Below are 14,739 nucleotides of genomic sequence, written 5' to 3'. Positions count from 1 at the left end.
TGATATGGAAATCATGGCCATTTATAATTACAGTTATCAGTTCGGTATGTTTAGAGTGAAGGCTAACACCGAACAGTGCAGACGAGGAATATACTAATTAAAACAGGACACTTTGGAGAGTCTTGAATGCTATACTCTGGGTTCAATTTTAATCTGCACAAAGAGGCCTACTGAGCTTTTCAAATCAGGTTCAGAAGATGATAATATGTGTCCTATAATGAAACTATTCTAGCCTCTAAATAGGATTTGAGTGGTGGAAAAAAAACAATGCGTAAGGGGCTAAAAGTAAATATTGGGAAAGCAAGATTTGATGAGAGTATCAGGGAGAATATAGTATGGGTTTGTGCATGGAAAGCATAGGATGATGGCCTTACGATTATGAGAAGTGAGAGAAGACTGGTAATTAAAAAACAAGGAAGTGCTCAGTTTATAGTTTAAGCACCTGGAGTATGATACTGACTAAGCAAAACCACGATATACTACAAGAGTAGTAGCTGTGGAATGATTTTTTGACCTGCAGTGTGTAAGTTAATAATTGGACATGTCTGTGGAAATATTGATTTGTCTCTCAAGGAAGAGGTAAAATTTAGAAATACAGATTTTGTGTCCAATCATCTGCCTATATTTTAACCGAATTTCAATTCCTCTACAAATCCTTTACTATTTCATACTGTCAAAAAGCAATTTTTATGAAATGATCTCACTGATATATGGAATTTAAGAAACAAGGCAGAGGGTCATAGGGGAAGAGAGGAAAAAATGAAACGAGACAAAACCAGAGAGGGAGACAAACTGTAAGAGACTCTTAATCTTAGGAAACAAACTGAGGGTTGCTGGAGGGCAGGACGCTGTGGAGATGGAGTGGCTGGGTGATGGACATTAGGAAGGGTATATATCGTGGAGAGCACTGTGTGTCGTGTAAGACTGACGAACCACAGCCCTGTACCCCTGAGACAAATAATACACTATATGTTAATTAAAAAACCAAAAAAGAAAAACAAACCAAAAAAGCAATTTTTAGCACACAGTGTATGCCAGATTCTGTACCATGCACAGGGCATAAACAAGAAAGATCACTTCCAGTTCAAAATGACTTCACAGATTACTGCAGAAAACATCAGTTAAACCAATACTCATTCTACAAACATGAGGGAGATGGATCTTAGATGGTCAGGACGAATCGAGGAGGGCAAGCCCATGAAGGAGGTTGCTTAGTGGAGGAACAGCATGATGAAATAATGCTTTAGCTCAGTCTTTAAGAGTGGTATTTAGCAAGTTGAAAAGTATCACCTGGCAGTAAAAGAGAATGCTAATGAATCTGTGTTCTAAGAAGTACAACCCAGTTATATCAATGTTATATTCAATTACAAAATTATATCAAAATATTTCACAGGGACATATTGAAATTTTAAATCCCTTGAGAGTTTTTCTGTTGTGCTAAAGAGAAGATCCAAAGTAAAATTGTTTAGAAGATGCAAAGACAAATCTAGGGTCAAATCTCCAGTCAAACCCGCACAATTAGAACTTGTTTGTAAGGAAACAAGGCTTCATGACTGTGAACCAGTAAAAACAACAGAAACCACAAATATTAACACAGTGATTTGAACTATTATTATTATTTGAAATGAAATAGAAAATTATTTTGTTCAATATGTTTGAGTATGAAAGCAAAACCTGAAAACATAAGCAAGGAACAAGATTAAAAAGAATAATCGTGAAAATTTGCTAAAGAGCCAAAGAAAATTTCTAGAACTTACAGATTCAACAAATGAAATTTAAAGAGTAAATTAGACACAGCCGTAGAAATAAACAGTGACCCAGAAGAGAACTCTCAAGTTATTAGTTAGAATTAAGTTCTGAATAAAAAGCATGGAATAGGAAATATGATAGAACAGTTAAGAGTCATGGAGAATAGACTAAGATGTCCCAATCTAGTTGTTGGTTTGACCTACTTGGTGTCTCCTCCCTCAACTCCCTTTCTCCTCTACAGAGTAGTAAAGCTGGCCCTTTTCATGCAATCAGCCTGCAAACTAAGCCTATATTTAAGTTCTTTCAACCAAATCTCCCATTTTCTTTTAATTTTTTTATAATCATTTTAAGCATAAGAAAGTTACAAATGAAGTACAGAGACTTCCATGTACCCCGCAGTGGTATTACTGTGGTGTTTGCCTGATGGTGATTTACTGTTTTCATTATTCCCTCTGTAGTTGTTATTTGGAATTTTCCCGTAAACGATTGCAGAAATGTGTGCACATATATGTTTAGTATGATTTGAATAGTCTCACGGTAACTCCCTACAAGATATTTATGAATTACATAGGGAGGATCCTGACAGACACCATCTTAACTATGTGATCAGAATTATTGTCACTAGGACTCATCTGTCTATACTATGTCCTCCTGATATGTCACACTGCAAAGGCCACAAGATTGCTTCTGTGACATTCTTACCAAAAATGCATAACCTCACTCTAACCATGAGAAAATATCAGAAAAACCCAAGTTTAAGGATATTCTAAGAAAAATAACTAGCAAGTACTCTTCATAAACAAGGGGCAAAGAAATACTGTGGCAACTGTCAGAAATTGGAAAAAGTAAGGACACTGGACAAGTAAATTCAAGAGGGGAGTCTGGATTATATATCAGAAGGAAAAAAGAACATTAGCAAGATAATTGACACTGTTCCATAGGAATTCCTCGTTTTGATCGTTTTATTATGGTACTGTACAAGGTTAATATTAAAAACCTAGTCAATTTAAAATCTTTTGTTCTTTCTATTTTTATTAATTGGAATTTAAGAGACTGCCTGTTTATTACAATTATTTACTTATATCAATGTAACTCATATAACATTATTGTATTTTATATATTTATTCAGTAATTATCATTATTTATTTTATTGTTCAAAGTGTCCCAGAATTTGCCAACTTTTTAATATGTTGATTCCTAAGTCCTTTTGATATGACCCCATTCTTTTATTTTTATTTTTTTAAAGATTTTATTTATTTGAGAAAGAGAGAGAGAGCAAACAGGAGTAGGGGAGGGGCAGAGGGACAAGCATACTTCCTGCTGAGAGGGGAGCCTGACTTGGGCCTCTATCCCAGGACCCTGAGATCATGACTTAAGCAGAAGTCAGATCCTTAACTGACTGAGCCACTTAGGCGCCCCATGACTTCATCGTTTTAAAGCACTTTTTTACTTTCTGTTGCCTCAACTCCTTCAGGTTCCACTATTTTCACTGCCTCAGCCTTAAAAATGACCATGTCTCCGAAGGGCACTATTTCATTTTATTAGAGAGTGGCATTTATGATTTCAATTGTATGTGGAATTTAAGAACAAAACAGACGAACGTAGGGGAAGGAAAATAAAAGAGAAAGGGAAGCAAACCCCTGCTCCTTGTTTTTGTTTTTAAGATTTATTTATTTATTTATTTATTTATTTATTTATTTATTTAGAAAGCACATGTTAGCAGGGGGAGGGGCAGAGAGAGAGGGACAAAATCCTCATGCAGACTCCCTGCTGAGCGAGGAGACCAACTCAGGCCTCCATCTCACCACCTGAGATCACAGCCTGAGCCAAAACCAAGAGCTGGATTCTTTTTTTTTTTTTTTTTTAATGATTTTTTATTATATTATGTTAGTCACCATACAGTACATCCCCGGTTTCCGATGTAAGGCTCGATGATTCATTAGTTGTGTATAACACCCAGTGCACCATGCAATATGTGCCCTCCTTACTACCCATCACCGATCTCAAGAGCTGGATTCTTAACTGACTTCGCCACCCAGGCATCAAAGAGACTCTGAACTATAGAGAACAAACTGAGGGTTAATGGCCAGAAATGGGTGGGGGATGGTCTAAATGGGTGGGGGATGGTCTAAATGGGTGATGGGTTTAAGGAGGGCACTTGTGACGAACACTGGGTTTTACAGGTAAGTGATGACTCACTAAATTCTACACCCCAAACCAATTTTATCACATATGTTAACTAACTGAATTCAAATAAAATGTTAAAAAGAAAAATAAATGAAAGTGAGAAAAGTTTTTAAAAAACCAAGATGAATATGCTAAGTGTGTTCATTGCTACTGACGTGTTCGTGTTGTTCAGCAGGTGAAACCAGTAAGTATAGTTGCACATCCTAATACTGTCGTAAATGCCGATCTACAGTTACTTCTAGATCGAGCCTCCTCTGTTTAGTCCCAGTCCTTTCAGCAGTGAGAAAGCTGTCTCCCAGCACAGCTGTGTGCTTACTTATTTGGTCAGTTTTAGTAAACACATAAAATAGTTTCAGAATTGATAGCCCATAGACCTGTAAAAAATTTGCAATCAGACAATATTTGCCTTATAAATTTCTTTTTTTTAAATTTTATTTATTTCTTTATTTGAGAGAGGGAGAGAGAATGTGGAGAGGAGCAGAGGGAGATGGACAAGCAGACTCCACATTGAGAGTGGAGCCTGATGCAGGGCTTGATCCCATGACCCCAAGATCATGACCTGAGCCAAAATCAAGAGTAGGCTGCTTAGCTGAATGAGCCACCCAGGTGCCCCTAAATTTCTCTCTTAATAGAATTGAGACAGCAGTCAAATTCCTTTGCACAAAGTAAATAGTACACCCATATGATTTTACTGGTATACTCCAGTGAAATTACAAGTAATAAATCTTATTCCATAGGCTGGGGGCGGGGGCGTTAGAAATATTCACTTCATTCATTCAAAAAGGCAATACATTCATATCAGAAAAGGAATGAAGGAGAAAAGTATTCAGGATCTGCAGGAATTCACAGTGCCTGGCTAGAGAAGATTTAATAAACACATGCCTCTTTGGATGAGACTGGTTGAAAAGCAAAGGAGGAGTGTCCAGAAAAGTGGGCCCCTTTAAGGTTTCTGGGCTGGAAACAGCCAGATCCTCACTGGGGCTCAATGCACTCATCCAGAGAGTAAATGCTTGACTGAGGAGAAACATTGATCTTTGGGGGTTACGCACTCCATGCGCTCCCTGTCTGCACGCCCCTCAGGAGCAGGGCTTGTTCTATTCACAGGATCCTCCCTATGCCCCTGTCCTGTTTATCACAGCTTCACACTCCTTCTTGTTTTTCTTACTCCCTAGTTGGTATTGATAACATTCACAATAAAGGGGGAGGCAGAGTCTGGCTGGGGAACTTCTGCCACTATAGCGTCTGGCCTCCTAGAGTCATCTTTTCATTCACTGTTTCAGGGTTTGCCTGCCAAACCTGACAAGGATCTATAATCACTCATGAAAACAAGGTATTTCTATTTCTATCAAAACATGAGCAAAATGGATTCAATGATGAACAAGAAATGTAAAATATCAGTATTGCTTTGAGATTAGTTCAATGAGAGAAGAAAACGCTTCAATGTTATATACAATATTTGCAGATTAAAAGAAAAAGAGAAAACCTTACTAATACTGCCCTAACGGATAAAAAAGCATTTGGTAAAACCTTAAATTTTCAATGAAAAACATTTTTTATGAATTAGAGAAGCAAACTTCTTTGAACTAATATGAATCATTATATATTTAACTTTGTTTTAAATGAAAGGAAAAAATTAAAAGCATTCCCTTTAAAATCAAGTATGAGATTGCCCAGAATGCCCACTTCTACTTAATATTAAGTGGAAATTCTCAGTCATCACAAGAATTTTATATTAAATACCTAAGAACTAAAAAGAATATAACTGCCATAACTTTCAAATGTTCTAATTGTCTAAATTGTAATTCAAAGAAACCTACAGTCACTGCCAGTTTACAACCCTGCACAGAGAGAGAAGAGCTTTCAATTTATCTATATAAATTATTATGGATTATAAATATTATATATAATATATAGATAGATATGTTAAAGATGCAATGCCATAAATTTATACCATGTTCAAGATATATAATGTTACATTTATTATAAGACGTTATACATATGTACTGTTTTTTAAGTTGAACATGTGTATTTCACTAGATATATTACATAGTATATAATATCACTTCATATAGATATGTTCCACTTTAAAAAACACTATTAGGGCACCTCATTGGCTCAGTGAAACATCCTACACTTTTTTTTTTTAAGATTTTATCTATTCATTTGACACAGTGAGAGAGAGAGAGAGAGAGAGAGACAAGCACGGGGAGCAGCAGCAGAGGGAGAAGCATGATCCCCACTGAGCAGAGAGGTCTGACATGGGACTCAATCCCAGGACCTTGGAATCATAACCTGAGCCAAAGGCAGACGCTTATCGGCTTAATTGACTGAGCCACCCAGATGCCCCTTAAACGTTCTACTCTTGATTTCTGCTGAGGTCATGATCTCAGGGTCATGAGATGGAGCCCCATGTCAGGATCCGTGCTGAGTGCAGAGCTTTCTTAGGATTCTCTCTCCCCCTCTCCCTCTGCCCTTCCCTCTCTCTAAAAAAAATACAATACAATACAAATAAAGAAACTATCAACAACATCTCTATGAACATAGAAACACACACATATATAATATTGATGATTTTGGAATCAGAAAGTCATAAGAATAACAAGTAAAGCATTATGAATAATTTAGTAAAACAACGCAATTCATGATTGCAGTGTCACTTTCTTTGTAAAATGTGTTCTCCATACCCCGTAATCTTAAATATGCAAGTGTAGCAAATATTCCAAATATAGCATAGAAGTATTTTAAATTCTCAGATTCAAACGTGATTTTGAGAAGATATTGAGCATTATAGAAAAAGAAATGAGCTCAAATCCTTCCTAATGAGTTGGAACTTTATGAGACTTTATTCTAGTAGAGGCTTACCTTCCCTTTTGCTTTAAAGAGGATTTATCAATAATAACAGCTCTATCTACACGTGGACATTCCTCCAGCATTTTTTCTCGTATGTCTGAGGCAGCTGGAATCTAACCACACGCATCCAGGACGGGAAAGTTTCCTTTTCCCCAGATGTGCTTTGGGTCATCTTTACTCCCCATGATTTTCCACTCCCACCTCCTTCCCATTACAGTCATGCTGACAATGCCAAAGCTATCTTTATCATTTCCCCGGGACCATAAGCCATCATTTTCTTGCACCACTACTATGTCATCTCCTACTTTTTACAATCTTCAATAGACTTCTGCAGATTTTATGATATTTGCATTTTCCATTTGGAATTCCTACAAATCAATTCAAATATTGATCTCCTTCACCCTAAGTAGAAAAAGGTTATAAAGAGGCAATTATGAAATAAGCATCAAAAAAACTCCAAAAGAAATGCAAATAAAATGATACATATTTTCAATAGTTAAACTGATTAAAAAATTAAAGCCACTGGTTATAGCTGAGTTGTCAGGGACATATTAAAATTCTACACCTCAAATATTGTATGTGGCTAGTAGCATGGTATTACTTAGGACAAAACCATGAATACAGGGGCGCCTGGGTGGCGCAGTCGTTAAGCGTCTGCCTTTGGCTCAGGGCGTGATCCCGGCGTTACGGGATCGAGCCCCACATCAGGCTCCTCCACTGGGAGCCTGCTTCTTCCTCTCCCGCTCCCCCCGCTTGTGTTCCCTCTCTCGCTGGCTGTCTCTCTGTGAAATAAATAAAAAAATAAAATCTTTAAAAAAAAACAAAAACAAAAAACCAAGAATGCAATCCTATAGCTTGGAGAAATCACTCAAGAACCGGTACTGCGGTGCACACACAGACATGCACACATTATACATATGTCTATGTGCAAAATACTACATTGTGGTGTTTACCAAAGAATCCATGACTAAGTGACAGAATATTACCTAAACACTATTAATAACTGGCATGTGCTTTCTGTATGGGATCCCTCACTCTGTAGTTATAGAAACACATTAATATAACTTTCTCTACTGTTTGCTTTTGAAGGAATTTATTGTCATTTTCCTACTCTGGAAAAGAAAATCAGTGTTACCTGATTGAATATGACTTTATTCTTCTTTTTTTGGACTTCCCATTGACTTCTTTTTCTTTTTCTAAACCCAGGGAACTACGGCTTGTGTTAACCCTAGAACCACAAGGATTTCTATAAGATATTTAGTGATATTAGTTGGGTGGACTTTGGGAGTAAATAGACCTATGTTTATGTATCATGAAAAATGATGTTTATGAGGGAGAGACTTACTTAATTTTTTTCAGCTTTTATTTCATTGTCCATAAAAATGGAGTTAATGATAATATTTTGTTACTGTACTGTGGAAATCATAATAATAACAAATGTTTAGAAAGGTGCTTCAGTGGAGGGTTAAATCATCATAGATTTAATACTAAACTGAAGATTGTGCCACAAAAAAGTAAGCCATCCACAGATTAACCACTTAGACATTGATATTTAGAAATAGGTTAGTGACATTTGCACATCCCAAAGTATAATAGAATTCGTAATATTATTTTGAACAATAATATTATTAACATAATCACAATACCAACAAAAATTGAAAAGAAAAATATGCATAGTATGCAAAGTAGAAATTAATAATGAAAGGTACATGTTGATTTTTATTTAGCTGGCTGACCTTGGGAAGATGTGGAGAAAATAGATCTAGAAGAATACATAATTTAGAGTTTAAAAGGTACAGTAAATAGAAGATGATATTAAATTTTTAAAATTTTGAAGTTTTTATCAATTCTAGTTAGATAACATACAGTGTAATATTAGTTTCACGTGTGCAATATAGTGATTCAACACTTCCACACACGCTGTTAAATGCAACAAGTTACCCTCCTTAATCCCCATCACCTATTTCACCCATTCCCCTGCCAACCTCCCCTCCAGTAACCCTCAGTTTGGTCTCTATAGCCAAGAGTCTGTTTCTTGGCTTGCCTCTCTATCTCTTTTTTTTCCTCTTTGCTCATTTGTTTTGTTTCTTAAATTTCACACACGAGTGAAATCATACGACATTTGTCTTTCTCTGGCTAACTTATTTCGCTTAGCATTACACTCTCTAGCTCTATCCATGTCTTTGCACACTGCAAGATTTCATTCCTTTTTATGGCTGGGTCACATGAATAGATATACCATGACCTCCCTATCTGTTCATCAGTTGATGGACACTTGGGCACATTCCATAATTTGGCTTATTATAGATAATGTTGCTATAAACATCAGGGTGCATGTATCCCTTTGAATTAGGATTTTTTTTTAATACTTTGGGTAAACACCGAGTAGTGTAATTGCTGGATTGTAGGGTAGTTCTATTTTTAACTTTTTGAGGAACAAACATCCATACTATTTTCCAGAGTAGCTGGACCAGTGTGCATTCCCACCAACAGTGCCAGAGCGTTCCCTTGTCCATATCCTTGCCAACTCCTGTTGTTTCTTGCGTTGTTGATGTAAGCTTTCTGGCAGGTGTGAAGTGGTACCTCATTGTAGTTTTGATTTGTATTTCCCGGATGATCCCGGATGTTGAGCATCTTTTCATGCGCCTGTTGGCCATCTGGATGTCTTTGGGAAAATGTCTATTCATGTCTTGTGCCCATTTTTAAATGGGATTATTTATTTTTTGGGTGTTGAGTTTTAAAGTTCTTCATGTACTTTGGATACTAACCTTTTGTCAGATACATCATTTGCAAATATCTTCTCTCATTCCAATAGGTTGTCTTTGAGTTTTATTTGTCATTTCCTTCACTGTGCAGAAGCTTTTTATTTTGATGAATGCTAATGGTTTATTTTTGCTTTTGTTTCCCTTGCCTCAAGAGACCTATCTAGTAAGAAGTCACTATGGCCAATGTGAAAGAGGTTACTGCCTGTGTTCTCCTCTGGGATTTTTATGGTTTCCTGTCTCACATTTAGGTCTTTAATCCACTCTGAACTTACTTTTGTGTTTGGTGTAAGAAAGTGTCCAGTTTCATTCTTTTGCATGTTCCTGTCCAGTTTTCCCAGCACTACTTGTTGAAGAGTGGATTCCCCCCCGCCATTGGATATTCTTTCCTGCTTTGTCAAAAATTAATTGACCATATAGTTGTGGGTTCATTTATGGGTTTTCTGTTTTGTTCCATCGATCTATGTGTCTGTTTTGGTGCCAGTACCATTCTGTTTTGATCTCCCATTGTATCCTACAGAATAGTTTCACTGCTTTAAAAATCCCCTTGTGCTCTATTCATCCTCCTTCCCTCAACCATTGACAGACACTAAACTTTTTACTCTCTCCATTCTTTGCCCTCTCCTGAATATCATATAGTTGGAATCATACCGTATGTAGCCTTTCCAGGTTGGCTTCTTTCACTTACTAATATACATTTACAGCTTCTCCATATCTTTTCACAGCTTGATAGCTCATTTCTTTTTAGTACTGAATAATATTGCATTGTCTGGATGTAGCACAGCATATCAATCCACCTACTGAAGGGCATGTTGGGTGCTTCCAATTTGGGCAATTACGCATAAATCTGTTAACACACCGATGTACAGGGTTTCCTGTGAACATAAGTTTTAAACTCCTCTAGGGAAATACCAAGGAGCATAATTCCTGGATCATATAGTAAGAATAGGTTTAGTTTTGTAAGAAAATGCCAAATGGCTTCCAAAGTGGCTGTACCATATTGCACTCCCACTAACAGTGAACGAGAGTTCCTGTAACTTCACATTCTCACCAGCATTTGCTGGAGTCAGTGTTCCAGATTTGGCCATTCTCATAAGTGTGTAGTGGTATATCATTATTGTTTTACTTTACAGTTTTCTAATGACAAATGATATGGAGCATTATTTTATATGCTTATTTGACATCTGTCTATCCTCTTTGGTAAGGTGTCTGTTAATGTCTTTGACACATATTTTAATTTGGTTATATGTTTTCTTACTGTGGAGTTTTAAGAGTTCTTTTTACACTTGTAACATTTCTTTATCAAACATGTCCTTTGCAAATATTTTCTCCCAGTCTACAGATTGTTTTCTTATTCTCTTGACATTGTCTTTCACAGAGCAGAAGTTTTTAATTTTAGTGAAGTCCAGTTTAAAAATTATTAAATTTTTAAATTTAAAAAAAATTATTAAAAAGAACTAAGTTCCTCAGGTTAATGAGACACCTGTATTTAAAGTGCTATGATTTTTTCTTTTCCCCAACTAGAGGGAATTCCTTCCTAATCTATAAGTAGCATCATTCTAATATTGAACCATTAAATTGACCTGTGGATCAAAATATTTTTTTTCAAATTTCTGTTTGAAATATTACCTTCATGAAATATACAGCATACTCAGGTATCTAATTTCTATTATCTTTACTAAGGGCCAGAAAACTGTGTTTTCTATTTCTATTTCAGACAATTATCATATGGTTTCACTCATTGTGGAACATAAGCAGAGAGATTGGTAGGAGAAGGAAGGGAAGAATGAAAGGGGGGTAAACAGAAGGGGAAATGAACCACTAGAGACTATGGACTCTCAGAAACAAACAGAGGGTTTCAGAGGGGACGGGCGTGGGGGATTGGGATAGAACATCAGGCATCCAGAATTTCCTTTGATGACCCATTATCAAAAGTCAATAAAAAGCATGCTGAAAAGGCACCTGGGTGGCTCAGTAGGTTAAGCATCTGACTCTTTTCAGTTTAGATCATGATCTCAGGGTTGTGAGATTGGGCTCTGTGCTAGGCATACAGCCTGCTTAAGATTCTCTCCCTCTCAACCCTCTTACACTGTTGATGGGAATGCAAGTTGGTATAGCCACCTTGGAAAACAGTGTGGAGGTCCCTCAAAAAGTTAAAAATTGAGCTACCCTATGACCCAGCAATTGCACTACTGGGTATTTACCCCAAAGATACAGATGTAGTGAAGAGAAGGGCCATATGCACCCCAATGTTCATAGCAGCCTTGTCCACAATAGCTAAATTGTGGAAGGAGCCAAGATGCCCTTCAACAGATGACTGGATAAAGAAGATGTGGTCCATATGTACAATGGAATATTACTCAGCCATCAGAAAGAATGATTACCCATCATTTGCAGCAACATGGACGGGACTGGAGGAGATTATGCTAAGTGAAATAAGTCAAGCAGAGACAGACAATTATCATATGGTTTCACTCATTTGTGGAACATAAGGAATAGCAGGGAGATTGGTAGGAGAAGGAAGGGAAGCATGAAGGGGGGGTGGTAAACAGAAGGGGAAATGAACCACGAGAGACTATGGACTCTCAGAAACAAACAGAGGGTTTCAGAAGGGACGGGCGTGGGGGATTGGGATAGGCCGGTGATATGGGTATTAAGGAGGGCACGTATTGCCTGTTGCATTGGGTGTTATACACAAACAATGAATCATGGAACACTACACTAAAAACTAATGATGTACTGTATGGTGACTAACATAACATAATAAAAAATTGAAAAAATGAAAGATTTTGTCCCTCTCCCTCTACCTCTCCCCCACTCTCTCTCCCTTAAAAAAAACAAAAACAAAGTAATGATGGCCTTTGTGTTTTCCATTTTTAATAGTGTCCAAATGGTCTGAAATTTCAGAATTAGTGCACATTTGCATTATCAATGAAATATAGAAGCAGTAAAAGGCCTGAGACATGCAGAACAGTTGGCCATGATCTAAAAATACTAAATTCTAAAAGCAATTTCTAATTTTTATATAAAAGAAACTTATGAATACTATATGAGATACTCAATTGATACTTCTCATTTTATTTTTTTTCCTTCTCTTTTAGATAGGTATCCAGTGCATAGGAGACATTTTATTGAAATTTCAAGCATCCTGTTGCAGTGTTTAAGATTGTTAGATGGCATATTATTTTCCTAGAAAATAATCTTTTCTAGAAGGTAAACTTTTTTGTAGTATCTTGGAAGATGTTAGGAAAGGAGAACTATTCTATCCATTTGACTTTTCAGAAATATTTAAAAAGTAACAACTTTCCTGAAGAGTAAAAAATGATGTATGTTGGAAATGCATATATGGATAATATACATAAGTGGAGATGGAAGTGTTGTAGCTACTGAAATGAACTACAGAGGAGGGCATTTATTTGTTGCCCAAGATTTCTCTTGAGGAATAGATTTCCCCAAGAGAGAGAAGCTTCTGTGGTTTTAATCATAGAATTTGTATATACTTATATTTGTATCTGGGTATAATATTTATAGGCCCAGATACTAGTCTGCCACACGTATTGGAGAATACAACGTTGGAGAAAAATGTTTTTCAGCATTATGGAAGTTGTGTCCATGAACTTTGGGCATATTAATGAATCAACGCTGGTGTCAAAAGGGATCTGCCCGAGGTTATCTGGACCCAACTATTAGAGGCTCATGTAAGTTAATTGTTAATTTGTATGTGTTTTCCAAGCTGGTTGTTTTATCACCAGTAGCTTGAAATTAGTCAAGGTGGGAGGAGTTACACCACAGATATTAATAAATGCTGTACAAAAGGGTTTCTTTTTTTCTTTTCACACCACAGAAAGCCAATTGTTAAACATTTATAGCACCTCCTGGAAACCGAGGTGCATAAAAGAGAGTACATATGTAAGGTAGAAGCAAAGTAGAGGTCCAGGATTTAACAAATGGAGTGCCTCAAAACTGGAAGTCTTTTTGTTAGTTTTCTATTATCGAATGACAAACTATCCAAAGCCTTATAGTCTTAAAACAACAACTTGCTATTTACCTCTGACTGTGCTCACAATTCTGATCTAGTGTAAGCAGAGCTATTCTGGGCTGACCTTTTTTATGCTCATGTGAATCTGAGTCATCAAGGGCTAGCTGACCCTAGAGGTCGTCACATGGATGTTTCGCAGTTGTTTGGCTCATATCTTTGTGGGTAAATATCCTGAGTTGTGTGTCCCTTGCCATTCAGCATGCTGGAAGGTTAAATCACAAAAGAAAAAGTTCACAGCAGCATGCATGGACCTTGAGGACATCATGCTCAGTGAACATGTTAGAGAAGGACAAATACCATATGACCTCACCTATATGTAGTATCTAATAACAACAACAAAGAAAAAGGCAAGCTTATGGATACAGAGAACAACTGCTGGTTGCTGGAGGCATGGGGTGGGTGAAATGGGTAAAGGGAGTCAAAAGCTGCAAACTTCCGGTTCTAATTAGTCAAGGGGCTGTATGCCCCATGCATGCCCTAATGTACAGCACGGTGACTGTAGTTAATAATACTGTATTGCGTACTTGAATCTTGCTAGGAAAGTAAATTTTAAAAGTTTTCATCACACAAAAACATTCTGTAACTATGTATTGTGATAGATGTTGAGTAGACTTATTGCAGTAATGAGTTTGCAATATATACAAATATTAAATCATTATGTTGTACACCTGAAACTAACAAAATGTTCTATGTTAATTATACCTCAAATAAACAAATAAACATAAACATTTTTAAAAATTTAAAAAAATTATACAGAGCCAGAATTTGGTCTATGGAATGTTCTTTCAAACCTTAAAACTCTTTTAAAGGAGACTTTTCAGAGGTTTTCTCAAATTTGGCAATAATCCTGAAAGTTTACCTGCTATGACCCAAAAGCAAGCTGTGAAGCAGAAATTTTTTTTTCTTTAATTATCAACAGTAAAAAATAAATTTTGATCAACCATGCTAGAGAGAAGTTTGAATTATCCTTATTCTCTATAGAAAATAGAATCATAAAATGTCATGTGAATCAGGAAATCAAAGAATATTCAGCCAAAGAAGTTATGAATAAAGGTTATAAAGAAATGCCAGGAAGTAAATTTAAAAATGTGATTTTTCTGGATTTTTTGATGCTTATGGTATTTGTCAGGTTTTACAAAATCAATATTTTGT

This window comes from Ursus americanus, chromosome 8, assembly GCF_024610735.1.
Source record: "Ursus americanus isolate L20-20 chromosome 8, mUrsAme1.1.p, whole genome shotgun sequence".
NCBI lineage: Eukaryota > Metazoa > Chordata > Mammalia > Carnivora > Ursidae > Ursus > Ursus americanus.
Note: the sequence above shows the minus strand (reverse complement) of the source record.